Below are 17,084 nucleotides of genomic sequence, written 5' to 3' on the forward strand. Positions count from 1 at the left end.
TTATTGGCTAATTATGATTAAATATTCTTTTAAGCAAGATATATGGATAAAGATATAGGTTTACTTATATTATATCAGAACTAATAGTATTTTTATATATTATTTATTTATTTATTAACATTATGTATTCATTTCTTTAGTTAAATAAAGATAGGTTTTGAAGGGGCTTTCAAACCCAATGCAACTAGATTTTGAAAGGGATCTAAAACCAACATAGGTGGAATGCTATAGAAGAATATTTAAGAGAAGAACAACATAACAAAGCTGACAAGTTTTAACAATCAAACAACAATAGAAAGCAGATCAACAAAGGATAGACTTTCCAAAAAATCCCTAATGGGAAATCTTAAGAACTATGAGATTGAGTAGAGAGGAGGAGCTAGTCGCAAATAAAAAACATAGAGAGAATCATTGCAACCATTTCCAACTTCATGGTCAACCTGAAGAGAATGCATATACTCACATCAACTAAATCCATAAATGTGAAAGGAACTCTGCTTACCATTCCTAGTTAAACTCTTGGAACCAAAAGCCATGCTGGGATATAAGATGCTACTCACAACCATAGAGGAAGCCATAAGATGCCCCTAGACAAAATCTAGCTCTGAAAGATATCAATACAATAGAGAAATAGCTAGAATCGCTATCATTGATACTCTTTAGATTAATTGTACGTAGTTATAATTGGTAATTTTAATTATATATTAAATTTTAATTAAATAATTTATTTGAAATTTAAAAAAGAAATTTTTTATAGGTTAATAATTTATTATAGAGTTATATTTATTATGTATTATTAGGACACATTGTTTACCTATAATTTTTTTTGTTTATAATATAATTGTGTGACTCTATACTTTATATTATAATTAATTGAAAACATAAAAACAAAATTTGTTAGACCAAACACTTACGGTAATACAACTATATTTATTAGTGAACCATGGAAATAATAATTAATACAATTTATTAGCTTGTATTTCTAAATTTGCAGAACACTAATGTGTCTTTCCATTATACTATAGTTAATTAAAATTAACTTTCCTTAAAATTTATGTTAAGTTACCAAGCCATCAAGGCAATATATTATTTTGATTGATGACCAAGTCATCAAGGTGATACTACCATAATTACACTTATGTCTTAATTTATTGTTTCTTAATTACTAAAACTCACGATTGTTCAAAATTAGACATTGTAACTCAAAAATGCATATGTTCTTTAACTTAATTCAATTGCACAACATTATCATGTTATTACTGTAATAAATCTTTAATAATAGTTCACATAATTAATTACATTCCTATAAATCCTCTAGTTTTTCTTGTGATAAGTATGTAAATTCTAAGTAATACAATTTGTGCGCTTATAACTTTTTTATTTTTAAAACACTTATATTTATTTGCATTGTACAATAATTAATCAAAAATATATAAATAAAGAAACATTGCTATGAAAATTTCTATTTTTAAGTTGGGGGGGGGGTGTGGGTTGGGGGGCGGGTGGGGGGGTTCCTTATACAAGTAGATTTTGGTAGGATAGAAAATGCACAAATGAGCAACTAAACTAAACATTAACCGTACAAATAGCTTAAGAAATACCTACCTAAAAGAACATTTCATAAAAATCTCAAGATACTATAGAAATAAGTCAGAACCCCTTAGAGAAAATTAGAAGGGTTTTTATATGTTCCCTTCAACTTATACATGAATAAATATGTTTTTGTAGAATCCCTTAACCTGAAGAGTCTGTATTACTAAATTTTCCATAATCTTCACTTCCGGTAACCTAAAGATTTTAAACATTATAACCTAATTGGAATAAACCAAAATTTCTAAGAAACAAAGAGGATAAAGAAGAATAGATAATTTTTAAAGGCTTCTAAAACCATCATATCAAGTTTCAAAATGGCCCCAAAAAGTCAACCTATCATAGTCAATGAAGGATCTATTCAATAACAAGTATTCAAATCTCCTGCAAAGCCTCTCCCCACATTTATAAATTATGATTGGAGAAAAGTGATGAAGGGTTCTCCCTTTAATACCACAACACACAATAGGAATAATGAAACAACATAGATTGAGAGAACAAAATATAGGTTTCTTATTACCATTCAAAATGTAGAATTATAGACTTGTAATATGAAAACCCATATCAAAACTTTCCTTATAAAAGTTTGAAAGCTAGAGCTATGACTAAAGGGTGTTCCCTTTAATACCACAACACACAACAGAAGAATAAAAAGAAAATAAACTAAGAGAAAAATTAAGAGCTTCTTATTATTGCCACAAATGTGGAATTCTAGGATATACAATTTGTAGACCCACATGGGTGCATTCCTTACAATAGTCTACAAGATAGATATGTGACTTTCACCCAGTACTATCCTAGACAACCAATGGGTTTTCCTTATGGAGGCACATTTTACTACCCTGAAAGGTACTAGACACTAAGTCCTAATGTTGCGGTCAACCAACATCATATTATATTAACTGATTACACAATATTATGTAGGATTAACTCAAGAAAATTTACAAGTTACATTTTTGGATGAGTCCATTTTTGCAGACCATAATTAGAAAATCATTGACCTGATGGACTATTATAACCCCATTTTGGAATCCATGGCTAGTGATCAATAGATATTGATTTTCCAAGTGTCCACCAATTGAAGTTTTCACATCATTTTGGATCCATTTATGCTTGCATCGCTATACCTGGAATTTAGAGGGCCAAAATTAATGGCAAAAATGTGCAATAGTTGCACTAATACAAATGATATAATAATGAAACTCATCTGACATGATGATATGTCTAAGGTGAATCTCCACATACGAGATTAGAACAATCTTAGAATATAATATCAACTTACAAAAATTAGAAAGCTCCTTCAAAAAGAAATTTGGCACCGGAATAGCCCTTGAAAGTAAAAAATTGTAAAATTGGAAATTATTATTTTTGGTTGATGTAGGATTGCCAATAAACTTGGGATGGTTGTGCATTAGACATTAGCGATAATTTGAGAATTAACCCTATCACATTTTAGGTAGTCAGAGGAAAATAATGATGTTCAACCTTCTCCGATGCTAGCCATGATGAATCCTCCATTGGCCTCCCTTTCCATTTGACCATATATTCTTCATATGTTATGTTCCTTGTGCTTCGTCCCATTGAACTATCCAATACCTCCTCAAAAATTGTAGCTTAAGTAGATTCTAGAATACTCCATTGTGATTCTACAACTTCATCATCACCTCCTTCATCACATTCTTTCAAATCTAATATGTGAAATACTAGTGAAATATTTAATTTAGTAGGCAGTGCTACTTTGTACACATTTCAAGAATCATGTCTTTCGATTATCTTGCATGTTCCAAACTTCTTCATTTTTCTCTTATTATATTTATCCACTGGAAATCTCTCCTTCCTCAAATAATCCATGATTTTATTTCCAATCTAAAATTTTGTATACTTCCTTTTCACATCTTCCTTATCCTTGTACTATGTATTCATCTTTATAATGTTCTTTTTTACCTCCTCATGGAAGTTCTTCAAATATTCAAAAAAATATTCTTCTTTGGCACTTCTTATTTCTCCTATTAATAGATTTATTTCATGAAAATTATTCTTGTGGAAACATCAGATCTTATCATTTTGACTTACCCTCAACCAAGCATCTTAGTAAACTTCCCAAACTTTGGTTTACCATCTCTATTTTTCTATTAGTCTATGGATGGTGCGATGAACTAAACTTCAAAATTTTGTTCAATTTATTCTACGATGTACACCATAAATATCCAACAAAATTGTTATCTTGATTAGAAATTATGCTCTTTGGTAGACAATGTAGTCTCACTACTTCTTTGAAAAATAACTCTACCACATGAACATCATTGCTAGTCTTCTTGCAAGGAATGAAATGGGCCATTTTTAAAAATCTATCAATGATCACAAATATTGAATCATTCCTTCACTATGTCCTTGGTAAACCAACAATCAAATTCATACCCACATCCTCCCATGGCTTCCCAAGTACAAGTAATGGTTGATACAACCATATATTTTGTTTAACTCATTTCTCCATCTAACATAACTCTACGCAGTTTTTTTGACATACTGCCATAACTATGGCCAATAATAATTCTGAAAAACCAAAGGAATAGTTTTATATCTGCCAAAGTATCCATCCAACCCTCTACTATGCTTCTCCTTGGTGAAATTCTCTCTCCTAGAACTTATAAGAATACACAACTAACTTCCCTTGAACAACATACCATCTTGGAATATGAAATTCAACCACTTTGTCCTATCAAGTGTAATAGGTTAGATATACAATATTTCTAAGCTTCACCAAAATCAAGATCCTTCATTTAAAAAATCTTGAGTTCCTTGAATCCAAACACCTCAATCTTCATTTCAGTTATCAAACTTTGTACTCTACAAAGAGCATTTGCAACTCAGTTAAACTTCCTACTCCTATGTTTAAAAATGATTTATAACTCTATAGAAACTCAACCCACTTCAAATGCCTTTGATTGAAATTAACTTGACTATTCAAATATTGCAGAGCTTGATATCTAGTATATTAAAAAATCTCCTCACAAAGAAGATAGTGTCTCCACTTCATCAATGCTTGAACTATATAATAAAATTCTTAATCATAAAAAAATATATTTTCTTTTGGAATCATTCAATTTCTCACAGAAATAACCAATAGGTCTACCTTCTTTGCTCAAAACATATCCTATTGCAATATCACTAGCATCACAGTATACTTCAAACACCTTATTAATATTTGTAAGTGCTAAAACAAGCTACTCTATTACTTTCTATTTGAACAAATTAAAACTCTTAGTTTCTCCTACATTCCACTTAAATTAATTCCTATCTCCTCTAAATGTTTTAGTAAATGGGCCACATATACTACTTAAACCTCTAAAAAAAATTGTAAAGACTAGCTAGTCCATGAAAAGATCTTAGCTCTATTGCACTCCATGGAGTAGGTCATTCAAGGATAACCTTCTATACTATCTTAAATTGGAATAATTCTAATTTAATGAAGATTTAGCACATATTTAATTTTACTTCATTATGGTCTCCCCCTCTTTCATTTTTTTCTTACTTTTCTCTTTTTCCTCCTTCAAGGAATTGGGGTAAAACTTAATATCTATCCTCTTTAAATCTCATAATATTCATGGTGGTAAGATAGAGGTAAGATCTATTTCCCATTGGTCCTTCATTTTAATCCACCATTCTACTTGGAATCCAATCCTAACATAGAAATATAGTTTCCTTAAAATTGAGTTATGATTTCCAAATTCTAAGACCAATTTTGACTTTTGTAGCTTATCCTTGAGGTTGGAGCACTTAGAATTTAGGGGCGCATTGACCCCTTGATGCATTAGGCATACACTAAAAACCTGATAGAAAAATCAAGGGTGCATTGCACCCCTAATTGCACCCTATTTTGGCCACGTTTTTCTTCAAGTCTCATATCTTTTACAATCAAGTACAAACCCCTACATGATAGCTAGTCTACAAGACTTAGTAGATCATTACCTCTATTAATGACCTTCTATTTTCTCCATTTTTCATATTTCTACTCATCAAATTCTTAACCATCCACAAGTTCAAGCTCACAAGTTCTCTTTCATTCAAGTTGAAGACTTTGAGTATCTATTGAAGCATTCTATTGAAGATAAAGGATTCAACCATTCTAAGTAATTGAAGTGGTTTATCTAGCAAGATCTTCTTCAAGATCCTTTGTTGTATCTTCCCTATTCGTTCAAATTCAATTTCTTTGTCCAAATCCATTAGTGGATTCAATCATATTGCATTCAATTCAAGAGATCTAACTTTATAAGGTGAATTTGTATATTTATTTTAAATACATGGTATTTCACTTATTTTAAATCAAGGTTAATTCATAAACTATGGTTTGATGAAGTAAAATCCCCCATCACAAACAAAGAAACCTTTTTATTGTGGGTTGGGGATCTCATGTTGACAAATAGATTGCACATCAGAGTACCCTTTTCAACCTATTGCAAAAGTATAAAATTAGAATTAGTGTCAAATATATTCAAATAGGTTCATACTGCACCCCTAATCCACTAGTTTTCCCTTCATGCACTATTTTACCCCTAATAGATCACAACATGATTTCTAGATTTCATCTATCACACAATCTTATAGCTAGAGTTGAAGGTTTCCTCTTATTCCAATCATTACAACAAGAAAAAAATAGACTTTAAATGTTAGTTCTTGTTTCCCTCTTTGTCATTTTAGTGCATATTTATTTAACATACACACATATTAAGGGCATTTATGAATTTTAAAAAAATCTTTCCCTCATTCTCCTAGATATAGCCTTGCATTAATGTTCCTTATTCACCTAGTTCCTTACAAGTGGGAGTGAAATGTTCCTATTTACTTTTATCCTCTTCACATCACACATTCACAATTAAATATAATAAAAAAAATATTTATATGTGATTAGGTTATTTAATGAGCTTAGAGTTTCTATCCTTGACTCACATTTCCCACTACATATTTATTGGTGAACCTGATTATGTCAACTCTTTCTTTTATGGTGTTAGATCATGCTTTAAATTATTTTTCATTGCATGATTTACAACCTATTAGTTTGGATTTCAAATTGTAATGATCTTCTTTCCTTCTTTGGTGTATGAGATTTATTACTTTTGGTCCATCTTATAGAATTAATATTAGGAGGAATTGTAGTCTCATGGCACTTTTTTATATGAATTCTTCCCCTCCTCTTCTTCAAAACCTTAGTGACCCTATGGTGTCTCATGATCCTAACCCTTCTCTAGAGTATGGCTCTTCTCACTCATCTCATGATGAGGATGGGGCTTTAAGAGTTTCCCCTATAAAATTTGAGATAAGAATTCTAGTAAGATTGATAAAATTCATGATTAACTTTTACAAGAAAACACAAAATTGAAACTATTGTTTATTTTGATGTTATTAAGAAAGTGATGTGTAATGATGAACATGGTGTTAATATTTTGTGTGGTTTTACTTATATTAAGCCTTTTTCTCAAGCTCCTTCTACAGTTGGATTACCTCCTCATGTTTTTACTCTTGAGCCTAATTCACCTATCTATGTGCCTATCTCTACCATTCCACTTATGTTCCTCCTATCATGAATACTTTTACTCAAGTATCTAATCCTCTTAATGGTCATCATATTTCTTCATTTCTTATGAGTGTTCCACCTATCTCATTGCAATCCCTAGATCCTTCATATAAAAGTGTTCCTTTTACTTATCCTAATCCTTCTAATGGGGTTCCCAATGTTCCACTTGTAGTTTCTTTCATTATAGCTAATTCATACACTTTTCCTAGAGTTTCAAATGTTCCTACTCCATCTTTCCTTTTAAAGATTCCATTATCATTGGTTTGGCTAGGATAGTGTATTCTTTGCAACAACAACTTGATTCCTTGACTCAATCCAAGTTCAATGTTCCCACATGTGATATGGGTAGTTCTTTGTCCTTCAAGATTATCCATATTTTTTTTTCTTTACAATATAATATGCTTTGCCTTGATACTTATAATGATAAAGGTTTTCCTATAACATATATATAGACTTCTATGTGGTGATTATGCTAATGAAAAAATAATTTTAGCTAAGTTGCTTTTTGCACTTTTGGTGAAAAATATTTACAATGTATTTCTCTTTTGCTCCTAATTCTATTGGTTCATTTCATAAAATTATCAATGCCTTCATACAACAATTTTAGAATAATATTATTCCTTTTGTTTCTTTGGCTCATTTGATACATTGTAAAGAAAGTCCTAAAGAGAAAGTAACTGAATTTATATTATGATCATATTTCTGATCATCAGCCTAATATTGATATATAACATATTTTTATTGCAAATTCACAAAAATATTTTAGAGATAATATTGTAAATACTAATTTTACCTATTTTTAATAATTTTTCTAGTGCTTCATCATGATTAGTTACAAGTGAGTCATTTTGAGAGAACCACTCCAATCACTCCTATACCCATTGATAAGAATTATGCTACACCTAATCCAAAAACAATCAACAAACCTAAAGACTATGTCAAGATCAAAAAAATCATGAATATAATAGACGATGAAGTAATTATTGCCTCTATGAGTGCCACTACTTCTTCCTATGAATTTTTATTAAACCATTATGTTACTCCTTTCTTTGAGTCTCTACATTTAATTATGTCTAGGTTGGTTTATGCTAATATGATTATGCTTCCTCCTAATTTATCACTATTTCCTTCTACTACATCAAGTCTACATTTCAATCCTTCATCCTTTTTTCTATTTTATCACCAACCCAAACATGATACTAAAGCCTATTACTCTTTGAAATATAAGATTCGAGATTTGATTGATGTTAATGCTTTATCTATTGAGGGTCAAGATAACAAAAATAAATTTATGGCACCTCCTAATTAAAATTTTCAAATTCATACTAATCCTTTACCTCAACATACCACAAACACTATTTTTCAACATCCTTCTTATGTTCCTCTTGAAGTGAATGTTGCTCACAATACTTTATAATGAGAGAATTATAAGACTATTACTACTATGAAACATGTAGTTCAACTTCCACCTCCACCTAAGGAAGATATTCCCTCTACATCTAAGGATAAACCTAAATCAAAAAGTAAGTGTACTAGAGCCCTTACTATCTCATTCATTGATTCTCATAAGTTTATGACACTAGATGATCTTGTCTATATTACTACTCAAATTACTAAATATCTTCAATTGGGTTTCTTATTGATCCTATTTCTATGGTTAACACCATCACTAAAGAAAATCTTTACAATAAGAGGAAACATCATGACATTTATTTTCAACTAATACTTGGATTTGGACTTGTTATCATTTCTTGTATCCTCTGCAAGGTTCCATCTCTTGTTTTATTGAGCTCTATGATAAATTAGTGAATACTACATTTGTGTTCATTCCTACTTCTAATAAATTTCAAGTGAAGCTTAGTTTTCCTTGGTTAATCACAATGCACACTATTGATTCTCTCATTCATCAATGCATTAAATTTCCTTATGATTGTGATATTAAGATGATCAATCATAATCTGAATCATCCTTCTAGACCTTAATATTATGATACATTTTACATCTTCTGACCTTCTCTCCCTACTACACCTATTACTCATCTGGACTTTATGTTCCATTCATATCAAGAATATAATGTTAGAAATAGGAAATACTATGAGGGGGCATGAATTTGTATTCTACAAACTTTAACCCAAAACTAGATATTATTAATTAACTTAAAAATTTCATATGAAAGTAAACTAATTATTTTAAGTAGTAAACATAACCATGGAATAAGAAAAATCATAACACCATTTTTGTTAACTGGAGAGACCCTGGCCAAGGAAAAACCCTAGTGGGGAGCGTGCCCACAAAATGATCCATTATTGAAAAGTATCCGATTAAAAAATTGACCCTATTAGGAGTCTATTACATCTATATAGTGTCTCAATCCTTGTTAGAGGACTTAGGATTTTTTATAAGCCTCGACCCTATCAAATTTTTTTATATATAGATACAATATGTATGCAAGTTGAGCCCACTACTCAAACAAGTAATATAAAATGTAGTTCCTTGATACAAAATGATAGATACAAAAACTTCTTTTCTTGTTGTTGATATCTTATATATCTCTCGTTGCTCTTCACAAAAATTGCATGCCTTTAATCATACATAAGAATTTTCATCACATATACTTTACATATTCTTCCTTAGAAGCACACATAACTTCACATTTGATACTTTCATTTATACATTTATAAATTACAAAATATTATCCACTCGGCCTTCGAGCGATGAGACACTTTACAAAATATATTATTATAACTTGTTGACTGAGGGTTAACATCTAGGATTTCATCCCTAATTAATTGAATAGTTATTTTTTAACTAAAATAATTCCTTAATCCATAATTATCTATTTCGTATTATGCTATGTTTTGCTTATTTACTATTTTGACAAGTATTTTATTCATAACTTATTCTATACTATTTGTACTGACCTACATACTTGCATAGATCATCACCATAATGTTATGTAGTCAAACCTTGCTCTGTGCATGTCCAATGTACCTTAGTGAACTATGCTAACTAAAACTCTAAATATTCAGCTAGATAAATTATATGATACTTAGACAATTTTTTAAGTATAACTATCATAATTGAATCTTCATGATCTTCCTTGCTCACATAACTAATATGTTTTCATAAGTGACAACATGAAACATATACCTTATCCAAATTTTCAACAATCTCCTCCTTTGGCAATAAATGAAAACATGCGAGAAAATTTTCTAAGTCCCAAAAACTTACAACTTCAAAACATTACAAAATTGGCCTGATGAAAATTTTCAAAATTCAAAACTTTTGGATCAATATATTTAACTATCTTTCCTATCTCATGATTACATTTCATAAATCTCCTTTTGTCTATAGTTCTAGATAATACATTACTCCCTCTATCTTTCTCCTCCATTTATATACACATCCATATATGAAATCTTCTATATGATATTCTTACATATAACTTTCTTGTATTACTTCCCCTTTGACATTAATGAAAAATGTGTCACAATTTATATACAATTCAATATTTTTGTCATTTACCTCTAAATGAGGTTGATAGGCATGCAATGCAATCATCAAAACTTGACTTCAAACTCCTAAAGTTCTTCTCCCATGAATCTATGACTCCTTGTGATATATTGAGAAGAGTACATAGCCCATACAATGCTATCTCTACCACATTAAAGTATAAATAAATTATATTTTACAAAAGATGTCTTGACAAATAGACATTCTTCCACTTGTTGTTTGAGGGTGTTGATCTTTAATGATAGATGTTCTGTCATAAGTGAGGACCACTTTTTAATTCTTTCTTTATTAATTACACTTATCTCATCATAAGTCTTTTCAATTTTTTCCTCTAAATCTTCTACCTTTTATATAGTTGTTGAATCTGATTTACTAGATCTTGGAGTTCTCCATGAATATTTATCAGCTCCTCATCAATGTCTTTGGTGAACTTGAAGGATAGGGTATATTTTGCATATGGTTCCTCCCTTCATGTTCAGATTTTCTTATCTATTTTATGCAAGTAACAAGAGCTTCCAAGGAATTTATGATGTTTTAATAAACATTATCAAACATGTGTGCATCATGTTTGGTTTGTGCTTGACTTGTTGCCACTTCTACTAATTGAGTAAGATTACTATCAAATGACCTAAGGATAAGTATATGTTATTTTAATAGATGCAACTTATTTTATTTTTTTAGATACCTCTCTTAAGGTTCTATCCAAGCTTTGAACCTTTCTATTTCCTTCAAATAACTTAAGATGAAACCAAACCTTGATGATTATCATCATCAATTGAGTTCTCCAATGTGGCTACCAAGGGTGTCATCTCTTTCTTTTCCTTCTCTTATTCTTCTTATTCTTTCCTCTTCTTTTCTTCCTCTTCCTTCCTCTTTTGTTCTTCCTCTTCCTTCCTCTTTTTCTCTGCATCTCCCTTCATCCTTTTCTCTTCTTCTATTTTCTTCTTTATTTCCTTTCCTTTCTCTTCCTCATCTACTTTCTTTTTCTATTCTTCTTCCTTTTTCTTCTCTTCTTTCCTCTTTTATTTTTCTTCTTTCTTTCTTTGCTCTTCTCCTCTTCTTCTTTTTTCCTTTTTTCTTTCTTTCTTAGTACCTTTGACTTTTCTTTTTCTTCTTCCTTGTCTTTCTATTCTTTTAATTGCTCATAGATGACCAAATTATCAATATTTGCACCAAAATCCTTAAAAGAATCTTCTTTAGTATCAAAAGTAACATTAGTATTATCAATCTTTATAGTATATATACCTATTGTTACTTGTGGAGTTTCTTTTGTAGCTATTGTAGTTTGGTGACTGGGTAGTGTAATGCTCTTCATCATCTATAAAATTACTTCTTGAGTTTCTCCTCTCTCCTCCTCATAGTTTCCAGCCATGATAAATATAGCCCTATTATTGTTCCTTAGAAAGAGTTAAAGACCTTGTAACAAATTCTTCAAGTGCTCTTCACTTTATACAACAAACAATTTCCTAATAATGTTTTCTCTAATCTATTTGTATTCTACTTGTACAATAATCTTTCTTTCATTAGCCTCTTATACAAATCTTTAGGACGTGTTAGTGTAAATAATTATTATTTACACTTTATTTAAGTTTACTTAGGATAAATGCATTATTTTATTATTTATTAGGTTAGACACCTAGGAGTTTGCATACTCATATGAGTTTTCATGTTGACAACATAGGAGTAAGCAACTTTAATTTAGCACATGGTGTCTAGAACACTAGAGTTTGCATAATTAACTGAGCTTCCATGTAGACAACACAATTGTTTGCACTCTTAATTAAGAACATGGTGTCTACAACATAATTTTATGTGACACACTCATGTTAGCTTATCCTCTCATCATTGCACTAACTTTTGTGCTCAATGGATGATAATCCACTCTTGGTGGACATATGCTTAGTTGTGAGGCTTATCATATTGCTAACTCCTAGTCATTCTAGAAGTATTATAGAGGCCTTTATATTCAAGAACTCCAAGTCTACTTGTACATCAATTGAATTTCATATTGTTATTCTAATCATACTCTATTGATCTATTTTGTGCTAGTTATTAAGCTTCTTGGTCTTGGATGATTTTTCCCTAAGGAAAATTCTTACATGGTATTAGAGTGATAGAGGTGTCATTTCATAGCCATTCAAGATCATTCTTTCTTCACCTCTCTGAGGACATCTAAATTCATATCTGGAGTATTTCATCCATTGGGAGTGTCTAGAGCCAAAGTGGACCTCGTTATTGTGTCTGGAGTGTCAATTAAGTAAAATATGACTATAAATTTGCCTATATTGGGCAATAGTCAAAATTAAGGAAATCTTTTTTTACAAACTGGCACTTGAAGATCCAATTTGTAGTGTTCAGTATGATCATTTTTTAGATCTGCCAATTTGTGTCAAATCTATATTCTCTGTAATTTCTATTTGCAATTTTTCAGAATTTTTGGATTTGTTTCGAGAACTTTTTCAGCCTATTAAGCCTATAGAGAAATTTATTTTTATAGAATCGTGGTGGTCAACTCTCTTCCCTTATAGGATATTCTATGGAATATTCCATTTATAGGTGGCATCTATATACAAGGCATTATTTTTTATCATCACAACCAAATTTGGCCACTGCAACTTCATTATAATTGACAACCTTGTTTTCTTTTAACATAGGCGGTCTTGGTTTTTAAACAAAGAAAAGCTTTATTTCCATGGGCATTTAGGATTAAAGTCCCACTAGCAATAGCTACCACCAATGCCTTCCATTTTTCTAGCCACAATGGTTGACCAACTCACATTGACCACCTCCAGCTTCTCTGTCAACCATTATAGAATCTCCCACTAGTGTCTCCCATAGTTTTGCCAACTCCATTAGCTGATTCAGATTCTAGAAACCTTTGGTGAGTGTAGCTCAATGACACATAGTCCAATTACTAGGTACCAACATAGGCACTTATAGATCACTGACCTCCTCCATGTGGTGTCACACACCAGTAGAGATCCCATCGCCACATTGACACAAAATACAGTCAACTGCCTAGTTAGCTTTAAAATATGTCAGCCCTCTATGTAGTGCCAATGCAACACTATAGTTACATGACATAAGCCCACCTAACATGTCAATAGAAATGTGTCTACCATGCAACTATCTGTATGCTAATGTCACCTAGCATGTCACCAATGGAATTTTTTCACTAACATCAACCAATCACTATCTTAAAATTAATGGTTGTTTGACCATCACCAGTAGGCCAAATTACATTGCTATGATGGGTGTTTGGATGTCAAATTTAACCTTACAATTTTTTGATTAGACCCCTCTCTAGATTAAGTTTTGATTTGACAATCTAAATTTGGGAGGCCATATCTCAGTCATCCAAGCTCCAAATCAGGTGCTTTTTTTTTTTACCTAGAATTACCTAAACTTTTTAGTGGTACTATTATTTTCTAGTTTTAGTGCACAAATTTATCAGTAATTATAGTTTTTGGTGACTATACTTGTCCAATCCTACATTTTACAACTTCAATTGCTCTGTATGGGCTCATTTAGACTCCAAATTAGGTTCCAATTTTTTTGAAAGTGAATAATTTTTCATCTACTTTCTAGATCTACAATTAAATTATAGGTTTGTGTGGAAAGAAATACCACTTTTAGATATAGTTTTTTTTTAAAACATTATAATATTTTGATCAACTTTAGAATTATTGTACATCTGAGCTATAGTGCTTAGTGCTAGATTTGAACTCCACAAGGAGGTTTTTAAAAATAAAATTAAAAGACCACTAAGGCTAAAATTGACAAGTGGCTATTGTAATCACACTAAGTATAAAGTGCCAAAATCTTTCATTTGGGTAGGTTTCTTAATTGAGTGAAAAGGGGAGGTGTTTCTTGGTGTTGTGTTCCTCTTTTCCTGTTGTTATCTTTCATTTCTTTGCATCATGGGAAATCTTAAAATTCCAAAATTAACATTGCATAACTATGCCACATGGTCTATTAAAAGATGGTGTGAATTGTTGCATGAAAAAGTTTCTCAATATGTAGATGGTTCCTTTCCTAAACCAACAGGTGATCAGTAATCTAAAAGTGATATAGATGCTTGGATTTAGGTAGATAGGAAAGCCCTAAGTGCTCTTAGGTTAGGGATTGAAGACAAGATCCTCTATTAGATCATGAAGTATGATACATCCAAGAAAACTTGGGATGCCCTTAAAAACCTATATGGTAAAGTAACTGAACAGGATGTTTACAAAATTGAAGATGAGCTTATGTCCCTAGATCCTAAGAACTTTGGATCTATACAAGATTTTATCATTAAGGTGAATGAATTAAGAACAAAACTTGATGATTGTGGTAGTCCTATTAAAGATGATAGGTTGATTTATCTTATTCATAACAAGATACCATCTAAGTACTCCACATTTTCTCCACTTTCAACACCAAAAAGACTATCTTAGGTGCTTCCTATAAGAAAATCAATTTTGATGATTATTCTTAGCTATTAGAGGATGAACAAACTAAGTTGACAACAATGGGGATTCTCAAGTCTTTAAAGTCTAAGGCATTGGTGGCTAATAATGAGGGTTCTAAAAGTTGAGCTAGTCAAAGTTTAAATAGAGGAAAGGGAAAAATAAGAAGTGGAAGAATAACAAACTAGAGGATACAGAAAAGTTCACACCAACATCAAATCAACAACCAAGTAGGTCTTCTTCTAATACAAACAAAAAGGACGACACTAATTAGGAGAAGAAAAAGTGTGCCTATCATAAGAAGATGGGTCATGATGAAAATCATTGTTATCACAAATATATTGATGAGTTGAAGAAAATCATGAAGAAACACAATGTCCCGCTACTTAATGTTTATAAGGAGAAAGGATCTTCATCTTTAGATTCTAATGGCAAAGGCCATGCTTTACTCACAAACACTATTAGTCAGGGAGAATGGATCATTGATACAATTTCCACACATCATATAGGTGCATCAAAGAGATATTTTTCTTGAAAGACACATTCAAAGGTATCACACATCTTTGTAGGTGACAATACTAAAGTGGAACTTGAAGGTAAAAGTGAAGTTGAGATGGACAATGGAGCATTCAAGGATGTTCTATATATTCCTAATCTTATCTCCAACCTTCTTCAAGATTTAGTGGTAGTGAAAAACATTAAGGATGACTCTATGATTGCAATAGGAGAAGCTAATCATGATTTAAGGCTTTACACTTTCTCTTCCTTTGTATCAAAATCAAATGCACAAGCCTTTCTATTATATTCAAATATAGAAAGAAAACTATGGGATGAGAGATTTGGACATCTCAACTATAGATATCTTCAGTAGCTTAGCAGTGAGAAAATGGTCAATGTTCTATCTCAAGTATAGTTTTTAGAAGGTTTTTGTTTAGGTTGCTCATTTGGAAAACATCCAAAAAAATTGTATGAAAAGGGGAAGTCTTGGAGAGCACAATGTGTTCTTGAATTGGTTTATAGTGATGTGATGCACCCATCTCTAGTGCCATCATTTGGCAAGACATTCTATGCACTCACCTTCATAGATGGTTACTCTCACTTTACTTGGGTTTTCTTCATGGCTCATAAGAGTGAGGTGTTTGAAAAATTTCTCAGCTTCAAGGCTCAAGTGGAAAAGCAATAAAAAAAAGCCATCAAAGTTCTTTGAATAGATAATAGGGAGAAGTACGTGAAGTCAATACTAATAGATTTTTGCACTCAAGAGGTAATTGACCTTCAGCATTTAGTACCATACACACCATAGTAGAATGGTGTTACTAAAAGAGAAAATAAAACTCTCAAAGAGATGACCACTTGCATTTTATTAAACAAGTCTCTTGATCAAGTATTTTGGGCAGAAGTAATAAATTGTGCTAACTATATCCAAAATAGGAGTACTCATAAAGCTTTGGATGGTATAACTCCTTTTGAAGCATGGACCGACAGGAAACCAATGGTTAATCACTTCAGAGTCTTTGGTTATCTAGCATGGGCATGAATACCATCACAAAACTACAAGGCATTGGAAGCTTAAAGAAAACCTTGCATCTTTGTTGGATATCACATAAAGCCTACAAGTTAATGGATCGAGAGACACATGATATATTCTATAAAAGGAGTGTACACTTTGAAGAAAGTTGTCCAAGATTTACTTCTTCAACTGCTCCTTCTTCCTCCTTCATTGAAGAGAGTGATAGTGATAATAGTGACTTGGAAGATGTTTGTCCCTGACCCAAATAGAGATATCAACTAGTAGAGGTTGAGGATACTCCTACTACATCTTCTTCCACTAGACCTAGATGGGCTAAGTAAACATTGGATGTTGTAGGAACATTGGCAGGTAATCCTTCAAATTCCAGGAGGACAAGATCACAACACAACTCACTCCCACATGCTTATATTGCAGTTGCTTCATATACACA

Source organism: Cupressus sempervirens, chromosome 3 (genome assembly GCF_028749045.1).
Source record: "Cupressus sempervirens isolate cs-2001-9-10 chromosome 3, ASM2874904v1, whole genome shotgun sequence".
Classification (NCBI taxonomy): domain Eukaryota; kingdom Viridiplantae; phylum Streptophyta; class Pinopsida; order Cupressales; family Cupressaceae; genus Cupressus; species Cupressus sempervirens.